The 16,624-nt window shown below is 41.7% G+C and overlaps 1 long non-coding RNA gene across 1 annotated transcript in view; it reads left to right on the top strand.

Moving 5' to 3' along the window:
• LOC117709471 (uncharacterized) overlaps positions 1 to 16,624 on the top strand; it is a 156,826-nt gene that overhangs the window by 25,841 nt on the left and 114,361 nt on the right. The gene's annotated exons all lie outside the window — the stretch shown is intronic.

Raw genomic sequence — 16,624 nt, 5'->3', positions numbered from 1 at the left:
ACTGATGATGTCCTTTCTGGCCTCAGCCAGCACTGCACACATGTGTTACCCAGATATTCACACAGGCAAATTAATACACATTAGATATAATGAGAAAATAGATTAAAATTATCCTAAGTATAAGAGATATATAAAAGGACTATATAGTTTGACAGCTCTATTGTCTGTATAATAAATAGGTATAAAGAAAGCAAAAAAAAATGCAATAAGCTTGTTGAGCTAAAGAAAGATTATAACTGAAAAGCAGAAAAATGAAATCCAAGTCAAACATATTCTCATGAATTTCAGTATTTTTGAAAATAAAGCTAAACATAAAATCTGTCAGCAAAAGAATTTATTCTTTATTAAAAATAGGGAATAGAATATGATGAATGCAGTTATCAACTGCAATATATAATTGTAACAGTGAAATAATGCTTTCAAAGATTTAAAGGAAAGGATATGAACAGTTTTATACCCAGCTGTATTAGCTAGGATTCTTTTAGCTATGAAGTCTTGAAGTGGCTCAAGGAAGAAGGAACTAGCTGTATTATATCACATCATGTGACATTCAGTTTGAAAATCATCAGTATTGGTAAATTCACTATTTTAATACTGATAAGTAATCATCAAGATTCATGATTCTTGCATTGTTCTGTGGTGTCATCTTCAAATTGCTGGCTTTGCACATAAAGTAGCTCCCTCTGGTAGCAATATGCTCACAGTAGTTCCAGGCAGTCCATCTAGAAACACAGTCTTATGAGGATGGAAAATCTTGCTATTCAGAAGTCTTATGAAGAGTTTTTTTTAATGTGTTTTCTTAACCAAATTTTTGACACATGTTTATTCTTAAACAAATATGGGATAATAGTTATAGATCAACCATCAAAAACCCATCCTCTTGTGGACATACAGAATGAGGGAGACTTGCCCAAAAACCATCCTTTTGTGAGAAGAATGGGGTGAGAATAGATGAGTATACTGGCATTCAGTAGCGTCTGTTGCACAAACAGTTAACAAATAAATAAGAGACTAAAGCATTTTAAACATTCAGGGATGTGGTACATTTATTTACATGTAGCCTTTCCAGAAAAGAACAGTTACTGAATGATATTCTTCAGTCAGAAATTACCCAGTAGAACAATGAAAAGAAATCCCAAATAGCTACTCAGGAGCAGATTTGGAAAGCAATTAGTAACAATCAAAAGTCTCTCTGCCTCTCTCCCTCTTTTGCCCAACCCCCACTTTCTCCCTGACCCTGCTTCCTAAGTGCTGGGATTGTGGGCTAGGATTACTACACCCAGCTTTGAGAATGTTTTCAAGGAGAACAGATTTCTTTATAGGAACTGTATAACCAGAAACTCCTGGCATTATGGCATGACACTTGTAGATGCCATCTCTATATTCATCCCTTACTTCCCTGGAGTTCTGAGAAAAGTGCATAGTCATACTCTAAATATGAAGGAAGCAGAAATATGCTATGGCGTTCATAGTTCATGGAGGGAGGAGTAAGAGTTCTCTCACTCTAGATGCTTTCTGTTTGTTTGCCTTTTGAAAGGTGTGCGTGAATGTATTATAAGTACTGGTAGATTGGGGACACCCCAGTGGAAGTGTTATTTGAGTGGGTGCCGTGTTGCTCATTTCCACTGTATTCACAGCTTACTGTATGGTTGCCTCCTTCCTTTGCCCTTGACCCTGGCCTCTTATTACAAGAGTCCCCAACAGAAAGGAAGATGGTGCCTTTTAGATAGAACTTTCCTCCACAGGGAGATTTGTCTGAAACTAGGGTGAAGTTCCAGAGTTAACAAATGTCAGTATTATCCTTGAATGTCCACAAATGGCTTTAACAGATTTTCAGTGCTAGAGTCACTTCCTCTCAGCTCACTGAAGCTGCCCGTTTCCCCATTCAGCTTATCAGATGACCCTGGGTGAAATTTCCCAGACCAACTAAGCACAGCACAGCACAGCACAGCACAGCACAGCACAGCACAGCACAGCACAGCACAGCACAGCACAGCACAGCACAGCACAGCACAAACACAGCACAGCACAGCACAGCACAAAGCACAGCACAGCACAGCACAGCACAGTGCAGCACATGACAGTACATGGCAGCACAACACAGCACAATGCAGCACACCTAACACATACCTCTCATCCCCTGAACTGCATCCAACAAAGGGGCTGAAGAGATGGCTCAAAAGGTTTAGAGCCCGTGCTTCTCTTCCAGACTATCCCGGTTTGATTCCCAGCACTCACATGACAGCTCACAACTGTCTATAGCACCACTTTCAGGTGATCTGACCCCCTGTTTTTTGGCATTTGCAGACATCAGGCATATACACAGTGCATGGACATACATGCCCCCCAAACACCCAAACACGTATTATAACATAATAAAATAAAAAAGAATTCCTCCAAATATGTGGTTGAAAGGAGCCGTGGTGTCTGAGCCTGGTGAAGGGATAGCACACTCCTTTGCCTCCTGGTCAAAAGCATGGGCTTTTGGAGGAAACTGGCACAAGTAATCATTCAGGCTTTAGAAGACCTCTCCCTTTCTCTCCTCCTCTTTTTTCACTGTGTTTACTACTCAATAACAACCCCACCCACCCAGTCCTCTACCAATGACCAGATAGAGGCCAGTTCAATGCTTTGAGGACCCAGAATGGATGACATGGCTCCGCTGATTTTGAACTGGAGTGTTCCTGATTCCTTCTTTGTCTCTCTGGTTTGCTTCCTTGCTTTGTTTTCCTCCTGAGCCACACAGAGAGTCCACTCTTGGACTTGCTTGCAGTCTACTCTGTAGCTGGGGAAGGTGCTGGTGAGGCTGCCCTTCCTTGCCTAACCTGGCAGTGTGGAGAATAACTGGCCTGTCTTCTCACCTCATGTACACTTCATACTGAAGCTGAGACTAACATTGATTTGTTCCTTTATTAGTAGCAAGATATTTGAGACAAAAAAAATCTTACTCATGTAACAGCTGCTTTATTTAACTAAACCCCTGGAGCGTCTATCTCCCTGAGGCATGTATGAGCTTCCCCTTACTGCACTCATGACCTTTTTCTTCCTCTTCAAGACATGTGGACATTGAATTGGACACTTTACCTGCCTGCACCTTGATTTCATGTCAGCCAAATCAAAGATGTGATTCTTCTCTGCAAGGAGTCCTTTGGAGACTTTTCTCTCTCTGGCCCGATTCCTTGCCAATCTGACAGAATCATGGGAGGAGCAGGACTTTGAAATCTATACCAGGATGGTGTGCTAGAAGGCCTTTCCTCCCAAGGATTTTTATCATCTCACTAATGTTACTTCTGCTGGCTTGACTGGCTAAGAATTCATGTGGATGAAGAGCCCCTTTGCTGAATTAAGGATTGGAGTACTCAGGAAAGTTCAATTGTATTATGGGGTTTTCCTCTTGTATGATATTCTTTTTGAAGTCATCCATCTTATTTGATTTGAGACAGAATCTTGATATATACATAGCTTGATATATACATGCTGATTTCAAATTCGGATAGCCTAGGCTCTATCGCCCAACTCACTGTTCTCCTAGCCTAGCCCCCTAAATGCAAGAATCATCTTACTCAACAGAAATCATCTTTGAAGTCTTTATTTCCACTTCACTGACTGATATGTAAAAATACTACCAGACTCCTTCCAGAAATATTTTGAAGGAAATGGCAAATGATATCATTAAAAACTGAGACCTCAGGTTGGGAGCCAAATGAGTGTCTTTAGTGCACATGTGGAGAATCAGAGCCCTCCATGTCCCAGTGGCACCTCTCACTGAGCAGTCTGCTGTGTGAGCACGTAAGTACTGTGAGTCGAGGAATCTGTGCCATCCCCTTCTGGGTTTCAGACTTGAGAGGTTCTAGAGTGGAACTCCAGGGGTTCCTCTGAGTGTTCCACAGTGATGGTTTGTGGATCCGGAGTCCCTAAGACTCATGGAGTCCACTAGATCAGCTAAAGATGTAGGCAGAGCTGGCATTTGTCTTTTATTTGCATATGCATGTGTAGCAACACCAGGAGACCTGTAGGTACGTATGTGTACATGCATATGAGGCTGGAGGCCAATGTTGGGTGTCTTCTTCAATTGCTTTCAACTTTAGTTTTAGAGATTAGACCTCTTACTGTCTAGAGCTTTCCAGTTCTTTGGCCAAATCAGTGAGCCCCAGGGATTTTCTTATCTCTCCTCCCTAGTGCTGAGATTACAAGGCACCTAGAGCTGTGCCTAGCTTTAAAACCTTAAAAATAATGGGGGTTAGAGATCTGAACTCAGTTCCTTATATCTGCATGGAAAACTGCTTTCTAACTGAGCCATTTCTCCAGCCAGTTATCTGTGGTTTTAAAAGCACCTTGAGTGGTATAGAGTTTTAGTTGGGGTCAGGGACAGTGTGAAGACAGGGGCTTCACTGAGGCTGCCACTGAGGCTGCTTTCATAAATGTCTTTCAGGGCCAGTCTGTTGTTCCCATCACCTGGCCAGGCACAGGGATCTCCTATGGGTGAGACGTGATGCCTTTGGTTACTCCCCACTGCTATGGGCCTCTGTGAGGCCTAGGGAACTTCTTCTAGTCTCCTTAGCTCATGGATCACTTGAAGGTACCTTTTGAGAACTGAAGTGGGTGGCAGATGGAGTGGGGAGGCATCTGGTCCTGTCTTGGTATGATGTCTTCTATGTTATTGAGCTGGGTTCAGACGGTTGCTGACTGTCACATTGTGTGATGCTTTTCTTTTTTTTTAAATTAAAATAAAGACCTACTGTTTTTTAAAGAGAATTGGCAGTAGACCAGAGAAAATATGAGTTTAAACTTGTTTAAAGAGAACAGATACTTTTTGCCTTTTGGCTACTTTAAGTACTTAGGAACAGGGAGTTAGTTGGTATTCACCAGGCATAGCTGAAGAAGACCATAGGCTCCTGCTGGGCCTGGGTTACCTCTCTAGTTGATGGACAGATCATAGGGTATTTGAGGGAATCTTGGGTTAGGCCCAGGGCTGGGTGGGATACCTGAGGGATTTAGGTAGGCATTGGTTATTTACCAAATGGTCAAAAATTATTTTAGTATTTTGCCAAATAAGTACATCTGTTTGTGTATGTATGTTTGTCATCAGCTGTGATAGTAAAAGATGGTAAATACATTACTCAACTTCAGCTCCAGTGTGAAGTCAGTCGAGGCTAGGTGAAAAATGTTGTGGAGACATGGTCATATCTTTCTTGTCAGTGCTATGTCCTCAAGGCCAGACACATGGTAGGTGCTCAATAACTACTTGTGAACTTGTCACAAACAGGATTTATCTGTTCTTCAACTGAGAAAATGCCTCCATAAGATTGGCTTGTGGGCAAGGTTGAGGTCCATTATAAAAATTAGTGATTGATGTGTGATAGCACATTGTGGGTGGTGCCATCCCTTGGCCGGTGGTCCTGAGGTGTATAAGAATGCAGGCTGAGCAAGTCATGAGGAGCAGGCCAGTAAACAGCAGTCCTCTGTGGCTGCTGCTTCAGTGTCTGCATTAAGCTTCGGGCTCAACTTCCCTCAGTGGCCTGAGTGTGACCTGGGAGTTGTAAGATGCAACAAACCTTTTCCTCCCTGAGTTGCTTTTTGGTCATGATGTTTATTATAGCAGTAGAAACCTTAATGAAGACACTTGACTATCAATCTAGCCTTTTAGCTGTTATGACTCTCTGAAGAGCCAGTGGCCATGAAGCCTCAGTGCCAATGAAGCACGTGGGTAGGGCTAAGGAGGACTCAGTACTGTCAGAGTGCGGAAGGTAAGGGAGTGCTGAGTGCTCACCTCTATCATCCTATGTCACCTTACCATCTCCCTTCACCCCAAAGCTCATAGAACATCCAGAAGAGGGAGCAGAAGGCATTTCAGAGCTGGAGGATGGGACAAGTGCTCTGAGAGCTGTCTTCTAGCTCTGACACAGCCACTGCACTGGTGAACTCATAGAGCCTGTGGTTACCTGTGCCAGAGCTAGTCAGTCAGTATTCCAGCATGGGCTGGGAGGGACCAATGAGGTCCTGCCCCTAGCTGAGGAACTATTGGAAGTGAGTGGTGGTTGGGAGAGAAGGAATTATTTTTCTTCAATGATGTAGTCATGTCAGTTGTCCATGACCTGGTGAATAACCCTATACTCACCCATGTACTCACAAACAACCCTAATTAAACAGAAAAAATACATGAAGGTAGGAGAGGGATGTGTTGGGAAGAGGAAAGTTTCCAGAGGAAGTGGGAAGTGAGAGAGCAGAATGGGAGGTGGATATGATTAACACATTTTATATATGTATATGGGATTGTCAAACTATAAATAAAGGTTATACTAAGAAAAGTGCAGACACAACAGTGATACCTTGCAGAGAGATGCTCTCTAGGCTGTCCTCTGTTTGCATGGCAGCTGCAGGAGAAAAGACATTTTCATACTGGTAGAGTGTGGTGTGTCTTTAACCTGGCTTTGTGGAACCAGACTGCTCACACCCTCCCTAGACAGTGTTGGGGCTACGCTGACAAGCGTGTGCGGCTGAGCTGACAGCTCAGCGTCTTGATTATATTCTTGCATCTGTTTGCTTATTCTGCTGCATATCACTCTGGTCCAGAGTGTCACTTGTTTTCAGTTCCCTGGCTCGCCATTTTTATGATCCATCCTGAGCCAAGACACTGAGTCTAGCCTCGGGGTTAGCCATGCAGGCTCTAGAGGTCAAGTCTTGCTCAGTGTGGGTGTGGTTTCTCTGTGCTCTGGCTTTCTTGCCACAAATGGAAACAGTAATAGGTCCTGTGAGTGTTACTATAGGGAACACACTTAGGGACAAGGCCTGGCACATCTTTGGTGCCATATGGATGCTCGTTCTACTTAGGATCTAATTTTAAATGACCAGATTTCAAATATGCTAATGTAAGACACGGCTCAACCAGGTGACTTTCATTCTTGGGGCTGAGGCTTGGCAGCAGTTGGCACCTCTGCTCCATTTTAGAATATTTCAGTAGAGTTTGTCTTAGAAATGTGTGTGGGACATCCTTGACTGTTAGGTGGTCTTTAAAGCTGGCTTGATCATATTTTTGTGTATTTCTCAACATTGTGAATCATAGGAGAACTGCTATCTACCTATATAGTCCCGCCTGGAGATTGGCTGGAGACTTCATGATGCATCCCCATTGATGAGATGGAAGGAGTTATCTGAGAGAAACTAGGTATTTACAGATGGTGTGGGTCAAAGTCACTCTCCAATCCTCCTCTTCTTTTGGGAGGGTGCCCCTCTATTTCATGCTATCCTGGTGGGGTGGTCATTAAGGTGGTTTCTACTCCATTCTGCCCTCATAAGGGCACATGTGATCTAATGTGAGCTACCCAGTATCACATCCTCCTTGTCACCTAAACTAGTGTGAGGATGCGGTGTTTTCCCAAACTGAGGTTTAAAGAGACATCTGTGGTTCTTCTACTAGACACATATTAGTAAGCTATGAGAGTGTTGATCTGTAAAAGCCTTCCCTGTACACTATCTATAGCTAAAGAATGAAGTTAGTGTGCAAAGAGAGGTAGAGATAAGCAGGGAGAACAAAAAAAAAAAGAGAGATAGAATATAAACATATAATTTGAGTACCAAGACCAACTATGGCTAACTGTCTTGAGAGGTGGAGTCTAAAAATGTTTTATACATTTGACTTTCTAGAATTCTTTGATATGGCCTTATATAAAAAGGTTGAGAAAATTCTATTTGGTATTCTCATTCTCTCTCTCTCTCTCTCTCTCTCTCTCTCTCTCTCTCTCTTTCTGTGTGTGTGTGTGTGTGTGTGTGTGTGTGTGTACGCGCAGGTGCAGGTGCAGGTGCAGGTGCAAATGGAGACCAGAGGTCAAGCTCAGATGTCATTCCTCAGGAGCACCAACAGTCACCTTGCTTTTTGAGACAGGGTCTCTTATTGCCCTGACTTGCTGAGTAGGGTAAGATGGCTGGCCATTGAGATTCATGGTTCTACCTGTCTCCACCTCCCCAGATTTGAAATTAGAATAAGTGCATGCCGCCATATGCTGCTCTTTTCCTTCTTAAAACAAGCAAGCAAGCAAGCAAGCAAGCAAGCAAGCAAGCAAACAAACAAACAAACAAAGAAAAAACCCAAAAAACAAAACCGAAGACCATGGGCTGTGGAAATTGAACTCAAGTCCTTTAATGACAGCTGTCGTTCAGCCATAGTTAGACTTTCTTGCTGACTTAAGGATGGGCTGCTGAGACTTTTCTGAAGCTGGTCTGTGCCTTCCCTCTTCATTTCCTGTCTTTGAGATGCTGCCGCCATTGGTGTCCTCATCCACTCAGATGCATTCATGGTACCTCTGATCAGGTAGAGATGCCTTCTCTTCCTTCAATGGGCTCAGATATCATTTTATTTTCTACTCATTTGGCTTTTCACTGTCATCATCAGTCATTTCTGAGGCCCACTTGTCACCCAGAGTTATCCTGGCTTTGAGGTCCTTATGTCAGTGGCTTGAGTGAATGCTGGTTGACGTGCAGGCATTGTTGGGATCCTAGGGGTGGGGCTGTCGAGAAGATGTTTCTCAGAGAAACCACTGAGATGTCACTCCAGCAACTTATGGCTTTATTTTTATTGTTGCTCCAATTCTAATGTCTTTTGGCTTAAGAAATAAGAATGAGAGTTTACTCAGGAAGAGGATTTAAATGAATTCTTCTGGAGGATTTTTATCCTTTTATTTAATTGCTTTATATTTTATAATATTCTCATAATGAGCACATATTGCTCTTACCATTAGAAAAAATATTTAGAGAGGGAAAATGATTACCTGTTATTCAGCAGGTCTTGGAGTAAGAGTGGAACATAGCATGAAGGAGGTAGCAATGACAGCTGGCTTCACCTCCAGTAATCTTGTCACAAGGAGGAAACTGCTTGGTGATGAATGCTTCATTAGTTCTAATTATTTCAAGTAGCCAGAACTCAAACAGGAATTTGTAATCTGATTTTTATCAGTTAGTAATAACAGCCAATGCTATTCAAGCAATGTCCTCTCAGGGTGTTAAGCGGTGTCTGTGTGGAACATTACAGATATGCCATATAAGATACCACCAGGGGTGAAGAGATGGCTCTGTGGGCAAAGCACTTGCCACACAAACATGAGGACCTAAATTCAGATTCTTAGCACCACCAGAAAAGGATGGACACCACAGTGTGTGTAATCCCAGTACTGAAAAGCTGAGCATGGCAGCATGTATGTAATTCTAGTACTGAAAGATCAAATGTGACTTTGTGTGTAATCCCAGTACTACAAAGCTGGGCACTGTGTGTGTGTGTGTGTGTGTGTCTATGTCTATGTCTGTGTGCGCGCACGTGCACGTAGTTATAGTACTCAAAGGCCAGACATGGTCATGTGTGTAATCTCAGTACTGAGGAAACAGAGACAAAGATTCTACAACTTACTGGCCACCAGTTTAATCAAATGGGCAAGCTCTAGGTTCAATGAGACCCTGTCTCAAAGGACAGGTTAGAGAGAGATTGACAAAGACATTCAACATTAACCTCTGTCCTCTACATACACACCCACATGTGTACATGCACATCCAAACACACAGAGGTTTTGTATGTAGAAAACCTTATTTTCACATGCATGTACACATGTAACCCCCAAACACATAGACATGTGTACGTACTGACATTTGCACAATACAGCCTCACACATGAAGATAGATATGAGTCCCATCCTGAAGTTCTCAGTACAGATTCTATAAAATTTAGCAAAAATTATGACAGTTTTGCTTACTTTTTTTGTTTGTTTTTTGGGTTTTTTTGTTTTGTTTTTTGAGACAGGGTTTCTCTGTGTAGCCCTGGCTGTCCTGGAACTCACTTTGTAGACCAGGCTGGCCTCGAACTCAGAAATCTGCCTGCCTCTGCCTCCCAAGTGCTGGGACTTACTTTCTTTAATTTAACAAGACTTTCCACATACTCAAAGAAGAAAGAGAACAAAAGTCGACTGTCAGTTAAATTGGGCTTAAACTTAGTGTCCAGTCCTCTAAATAATGGTTCAATGATAAGGTAGAAATGATTGATAAACAATTGAGAAGACAGAATATGACTACTCACTTGAAACCTGCACTGTGTTATGTTCTTTTCCACAGTATTTTGGCTTTCCTTTTAAAAATTAATCTAATTTTCACCCCTCTGTCAATCCTTCTTTTTAATAGAAGCCTTTTAACACTCTAAGGGGTGTTTTGCTTCTTGATGCAAAGCCAGGATACCTCAGGATATTTTATAAACACATCCATTACACTGCTGACTCCCCCAAGTCTGATGATATACTCAACTGATATAACAGGTAGTTGGATTTAGCCACTGTGTAGAGAGCTAGCATTTAACACAGTTTGATATTTAACAGCTTAACCATGAAAAATACAATTGATGTTAATACGTTTCATTCAGGCCTGTTTCCAAAGAAGCCTGCAATTTAGCCATGTCGGGCTCCCTCCATTGGTGTTTACTAATAATGCCTGGTTTCAACAGAAGAAATGTTCCTCCAACTTAAACACACAGGGAACATGCGTGGTATTAGGGATAGAGGGTGGGGGTGGGGAAAGATACTCATTCAGTGATTCTTTCATCCGTGTGCTAACAGCTGAATGAATTTGTGTGTGTGTGTGTTCTTCCTTTTCCTTTCCTGCGCTGTACTGATTTGAGCCTTATAGACTTGAAGCATGCATGGGATGTTTATATGCTATGGCAAGGGGTGCCCCTGAAGAACTCACTAAATGAGAAACTTGTCACCAGACTGTCTGCTTCTCTGCCTCCATGCTCCTAAGTCAGAGATAGTAGTGTAGCTTCCAGCCACAGGAGGAAGGGCAGTTTGACAGATGCAAACTGTGCACAAATTGAACACTTCCATTGAGCCCCACAGTCTGCGCCCCTCCTCTCAGGTCAGTTCTGGCTGTGATAGCTTAGACTTGTTATGGGGGGGCAGAAGTGATAACTTGTGGCTTCCAAGGCGTGCTATGTAGCATATGGTTCTCTCCCTCTGCCCCAGATATTTGACTTGTAACTTATGACTACCTTGAGTTACATAGCAAAGGGTTTTAGCAGTTGTGAAGACGTTAAGATGGGGGCTTGAGAGATGGCTCAGCCATTAAAGGTTAGGTTCAAAATGAAAAAAGATAAATTAAGATGGGAAAATAATAAATTCATTTTTCAAGTGAATCCAATATAATTTCTTTTAAGAGGAGGCTAAGAAGTGAGCTGTGAAGACACTGCTGCTGGTTTGACGGGGGTAGAAGGGGCCATGGGGTCAAGAAAGGAAGGCAGCCCCTCGAGCTCTAAGAGACAAGGGTCAAGTTCTCCTTCAGTCCCCTGAAGCAAGGCAGATTGGCTAATTTGATTTTAGCACAGTGAAACCCACCTGAGACTCTGACCTGAGATACTATAAGATAATAGGTTTGTATTGTCCTGAAGTTGGGTTCAAGGAAGCTTGCTATTGCAGCAGCAGGAGTCTAATACACAAGCCTAGGTGAGTAGGCTTCCTGGCTTTCTATTATATACCATACATGTGTATGTGGAAGCCAGAGTTTTGTATCAGGTATCTTCCTTGGTTGATTTCTACTTTTTGTTTTTTAAAGGCAAGAGTCTTTCACTCAACTTGGAGATATCTTCCTTAGCTAATTAGTCTGGCCAGCAGGCCACAGGAATGCTCCTGTTACCATCTCTTCAGTATTGGGATCATAGGGTAATCTGTAGTACTTGACTCCTTAAATGGCTGGCCAGGGTTCCGAACTCAGGTCCTCATGTTTGTATGACAAACACTTTCTCACCCTGAGCCATCTTCCCAACCCAAGGCCTGTTTCTTTTGGAATATTAACTCCTCCAGGCCTCTTCCCAGGACACAACGTCTTGGAAACCAGGCTCCAGGAGATGAGAATCCCAGGTTACATATTCCCTTAGCTGCTGTATGAGAACATAGGCTTTGGGCCAGGCCAGCCCCAGCATATTTTGTGAGTTGGGAAATCTCTGTAGACACCAGCCAGTTGCCAGCCACTACAGTTATCCCCAACTTTCTGTCATCCAGTTTGAGGCCTCAGGTATAGTAGGACAGAGACAAGTGCTCTCTGCCTCAATTCCTGACTCACAAAACCCACAAGCTTAGTAAAATGGCCCATTTCATACCAGGACGTTCCGAGTTATTTGCTGTGTCACCTCTCACTCACTACCCAGAAGCCACTGTTGTTTGGCTTGTGTAGATGGGCTCATGTCACAAGCTAATTTGGGCTGAGGGTATGATGAGGCTGAAGGACACAGATATGTCCTTAGGAGCTCAGTGTGGACTTTGTGTCCAGGGGCAGATGATAGAAGATGCTTTGTTGAAACCCATGGGTGTGGGCTATGTAATACCAGCTGCATCAGTTAGGATGAGCCTACAGGAAGCCACAGGACCCTGGAGAGCAGCAACAGAAAACAAGATGGTTACTGTGTCTGTGAAGACAAAAGAAGGTGAGTTTAGTCATTTAGCGAGACCCTTCAACTCCTCCATCCTTAGAGTGCTCATTAGTGTCACAGATGGTCCCCTCATGCTAGTAAACATAAAAGAGGTACCTGGAGGTGTTAGGAGCCATGCTGCGTTTGCTGAAGTAGCTATACGCTTGCCATTATAAGATGGCGCTGGCTTCCTGTTCCTGGTTCTTCTTGGCCTTGGTGTCTGCAGCTGTGCGCACGCATAGGCTCGAATTCTCCCGCTGATAGTACTATCAGTGGATATGTAAATGAGACCCCAGTCTGTAAGCCAATGAGGACAGATCATGTCTCTTTGATAGTATATAAGTCAGTACATTCTGGGGCTTGGGGTCCTTCCTTTGTTCTCCATCTTGCATCCTTCTAACTAAAAGAGCTGTAACAATAAAAGACGCTGTCAGAAGAATCTTGAGTGTGACGTGCTCCTTATCGGCGAGGTAGCGTGTCGCATGGAGGAAAGTAAGCAGTCTCTCTAACCTTATGACTACTCACTGCATGTGGTTCCTTGTTCATGAATTCATTCCCTCCCAAGCATGAACTAATATGTTAGAGGATGCCAGAGGGTCTATCTCCCATCCCTTCTCTACACACATGCCCAGCATGTTCTTCCTTCCCTTGCTTTCAAAAATAACTGTGATTCTATTTTCTGAGAATACAGAAACTACCAGAAGGTAGTTTTCTCAGACCTCAATATCAGATCTAGGAGGTATCTACAGCCATATGCTTGCCTTCTTGCCAGTGGACATATCGCAGTGTTTCCACTGAGGCCAGGCTCTCCATTTGGACACGACATCCCATGCCTCTGGCCTGCCTGAGAGCTGTGTTTCACCTGCTGCTTGCTTATTTTCTTCTTTCTTTCCTTGCTTCTTTCCTTCCTACCCATTTTTCCTTTTGTACCGACTTTTCAACACTCTATCATTTCTCTCATCTCCCCAATTCCTTCTTCATTTGTTCACCTCTATCCTTCCTTTTGCTTAGGATACAGTTGTCAGTGTCTTAATGAAAATATTCTGTATGAAATAGGTATGTTGTATGTGTATATTGTCCACATATCTTTGTAGATGTATGTATGCATATTCATTAATAATCTGCATCAACTTTGCAGGTACCTATGTTATATTCCACTTCCTGTCTTAAAAGTTTAGCTCCCTGTATTATATTTTATATGTATCTTCTGAAAATGGCATAAATTCTGTGTTATACTTATTTTGACACGATGACCTTTAGCTGGGATATTTAGTTCATTTATAATTAATGTTATCTGTGATAGATTTGGGTTGGGAAACTATTTTCTCTGTTCATCCTGTTTCTTTTTTTCCTACTTCTTGTCTTTTTGTTATTCCATATAATTTTTTTCTTCAACTGACTTATGTTCTAATGTGTCCCTGGAAGTTACTGTGCAAATATCTCACTCACTAAAGTCTAAATTTGCTTAACAAACACCCATGTACCCTTTCAGGATGATGCAAAGACCTCAACTGTCACCCATTTTTCTCTTGCCTTTTAAACCTCCAGGCTCATGGGTGAGTGTTCGAGCATTATGTCATATAGATCAATTGTCCACTCTGTCACTTCCTCTATTCTTTCTTGTAGCTCATCATTCATCGGGGCTCTCCATTCTTTTTCCCAAGGATCATTCTTTAGAATTTTCTTTAGCAAGTACTTTACTTTAGCAAGTGACTTTGCTGCTGGTAGTAAGATCAGTTTCTCTTGAAAAACACCATTATTTTGCTTCCATTTTTTTAAAAAAAATATTTTCATTGAGAATTTAATCCTAGATGGGGAATGGTTTTCTTTGGATATGTTGAAGATGGGGCTGAAGAGATGGTTCATTGAATAAGAGCATGTGTTGTTCTTGTAGAGGGCCCAGGTTCAATTCCTAGCACCCACGTAATGGCTCACAACTATTTGTAACCCTAATACCAGAGGACCTGATGTCCTCTTCTCACATCTGCAGGTACCAAGCACACACGCTGTGCACAGACACACATGCAGCCAAAACACACATGCACATACAAAACACACATGCACATACAAAACGAATACATCGAAGGTGACATCCCATTGTCTTTGGCCTCCTCTATGACTGTCAGGAAGCCAAATTCTGGTCTCTGAAGGTAATGTCCTCTCCTTGGCTACTTTTAAGATATTTTAATTGTTGTTATTTTGTGAAGTTCCATTGTGATGTGCCTAGGAGTGATGTGTTCTCTAAGGTGCTTGGATATTTTTTTCTGTAAGTATATCACTGTTAAAAAGATATGTGATTGGAATGCACTGACCATTTCCACAAACATAGATTTTCACTGGGCCTTTGGGTGTCTGTGATCAGCTCTGTTGATTCTGGAAAACTTTCTCTGAGGATTACTTGCTTCTATCTATTCTTTTGCTCTATCCTTTCTGGGACTTTGAACAAATGCCCTCGGACCTCATCCTCCCTATTACATAGTATCTTTCATATCCCTCTCTTGTTTCTCTTTGCTATATTTTGGGTCATTTTTGGTTCTTTCTATTAACCATTTCTTCAACATGATCTAAGCTGTTCTAAAAGCTGTCAATCTTTTGTGTTTTTTCAAACAATTGTTTCTGGAGCTGCTTCTTTGCTACTTTTCAAATCATTAGTGTTTGTCTCCAGATTCTGGTTGCCTGTAGGTATTGTCAGACTGTAACTTTGTTTCTTTAAACACAGTAAGTGCAGTTCTTTTGTAATTTATACTCGATAGTTGCAACATCCCTAGCCTTGGCTTATCTGCTTCTCACAGGGCTGTTCTGCTTGTGAACTGCTTGTTTCCTAGGGTACAGGGATATTTTTCCTCTGCGAGTTTATCATCATTATTAAAAGATGTCCTGGGAATATATTGACCACTAAGAACAAGGAGCCTTCTCTAGAGAGGACTGGCTTCAAAAAGCTCTGCCAAGTGTTTAGGGCTATTTCTTGTCTAGTGTAGTTGTTCAGTAAATAATGGGCTGCTTCTTTTCCCCCATGCACATGAAATGCATTTGGATAGCAAATTTTTGCTGGGTATTTCTTTCCTTCTTCTAGCCATCACTCTGTCTCTCTAACTCTCTGCTCTTCCTTGTCATTGCCTTGCCTAGCTACTGTGTCTAAGCAGACTGTTTTGTTCATGGCACCTCTGTCATTGTAGCATGCTCTGTTGTTACTATATCATCTGTCAACAGCTTTTTTAATTGACAAAAAATAAACAATATGTGTCTATGGCATAAAATATAGTTTGGTATATATGTATCATGTATATGACAATATATATGACAATATATATATGACAATGTATATGATATATAACAACAATATATGATATACACATATACACATATACATAATATATCCTCTGAAGGGGTTTGCTGAATTATATAGTGATTCTACTTTTGACACTTTGAGAAAACTCCATATTGATTTTATAACAAGTGTACTAATTTACAACAATATATAAGGATATCACTCCTGCTATGTGCTCACCAAAACTTGTTTTTTGTTGTCTTGTTGATAGCAGAATTACCCCAACTAATATCTCATTGTGGCTGTTATATTTTTTGATTTATTTATTTTTATTTTATGTGTATGAATGTTAATGTATATGCACTGTGTGCATGCCTGGTGCCTGTGGCAGCTAGAGAGGGTGTTGGATTTCCTGGAGTTGGAAGTATGGAAGATATATGCCACCATGTGTGTACTGGAAATCAAATCTGGTCCTATGTAAGAGCAACAAATGCTCGTAATCATTGAGCTATCTCTCTAGCAAGTTCCTTCATGATCTTAATTTGGATTTCTGCAATGATTGGTGGTATAGAACATTTTTTAGTTTACCCGTTGGCCATTTTTGTCTGCTTTTGAGAAATGTCTTTTCAGGGTCTTTGTCCAATTACAAAAATCAAGCCATTTCATCAGAATTAAATTTTAATGACTTAATATGGCACACAGATAGATTTCAGTTAGGCAGGAAGTCAGGTTCAAGGTTCTATTGTATTGCAGGATGGATATGGTTAATACTGACATATTATGTATGAGAACACTGGTAAGATAGTAAAGTTTAAATGTTTTCACTAAAATTAAGTGCTAAAGGTATTGAATATATTAGTTAGTTTAATTATTCCACAGTGTAGAGATATATCCACATATCCCACAGGTACATGGAAGTTTCACAT

The sequence above is a fragment of the Arvicanthis niloticus genome, chromosome 5 (assembly GCF_011762505.2).
Source record: "Arvicanthis niloticus isolate mArvNil1 chromosome 5, mArvNil1.pat.X, whole genome shotgun sequence".
In the NCBI taxonomy this organism is placed as follows: Eukaryota; Metazoa; Chordata; class Mammalia; order Rodentia; family Muridae; genus Arvicanthis; species Arvicanthis niloticus.
The sequence above is the reverse complement of the archived record's forward strand: the minus strand, read 5'-3'. Positions and strand labels throughout refer to the sequence as shown.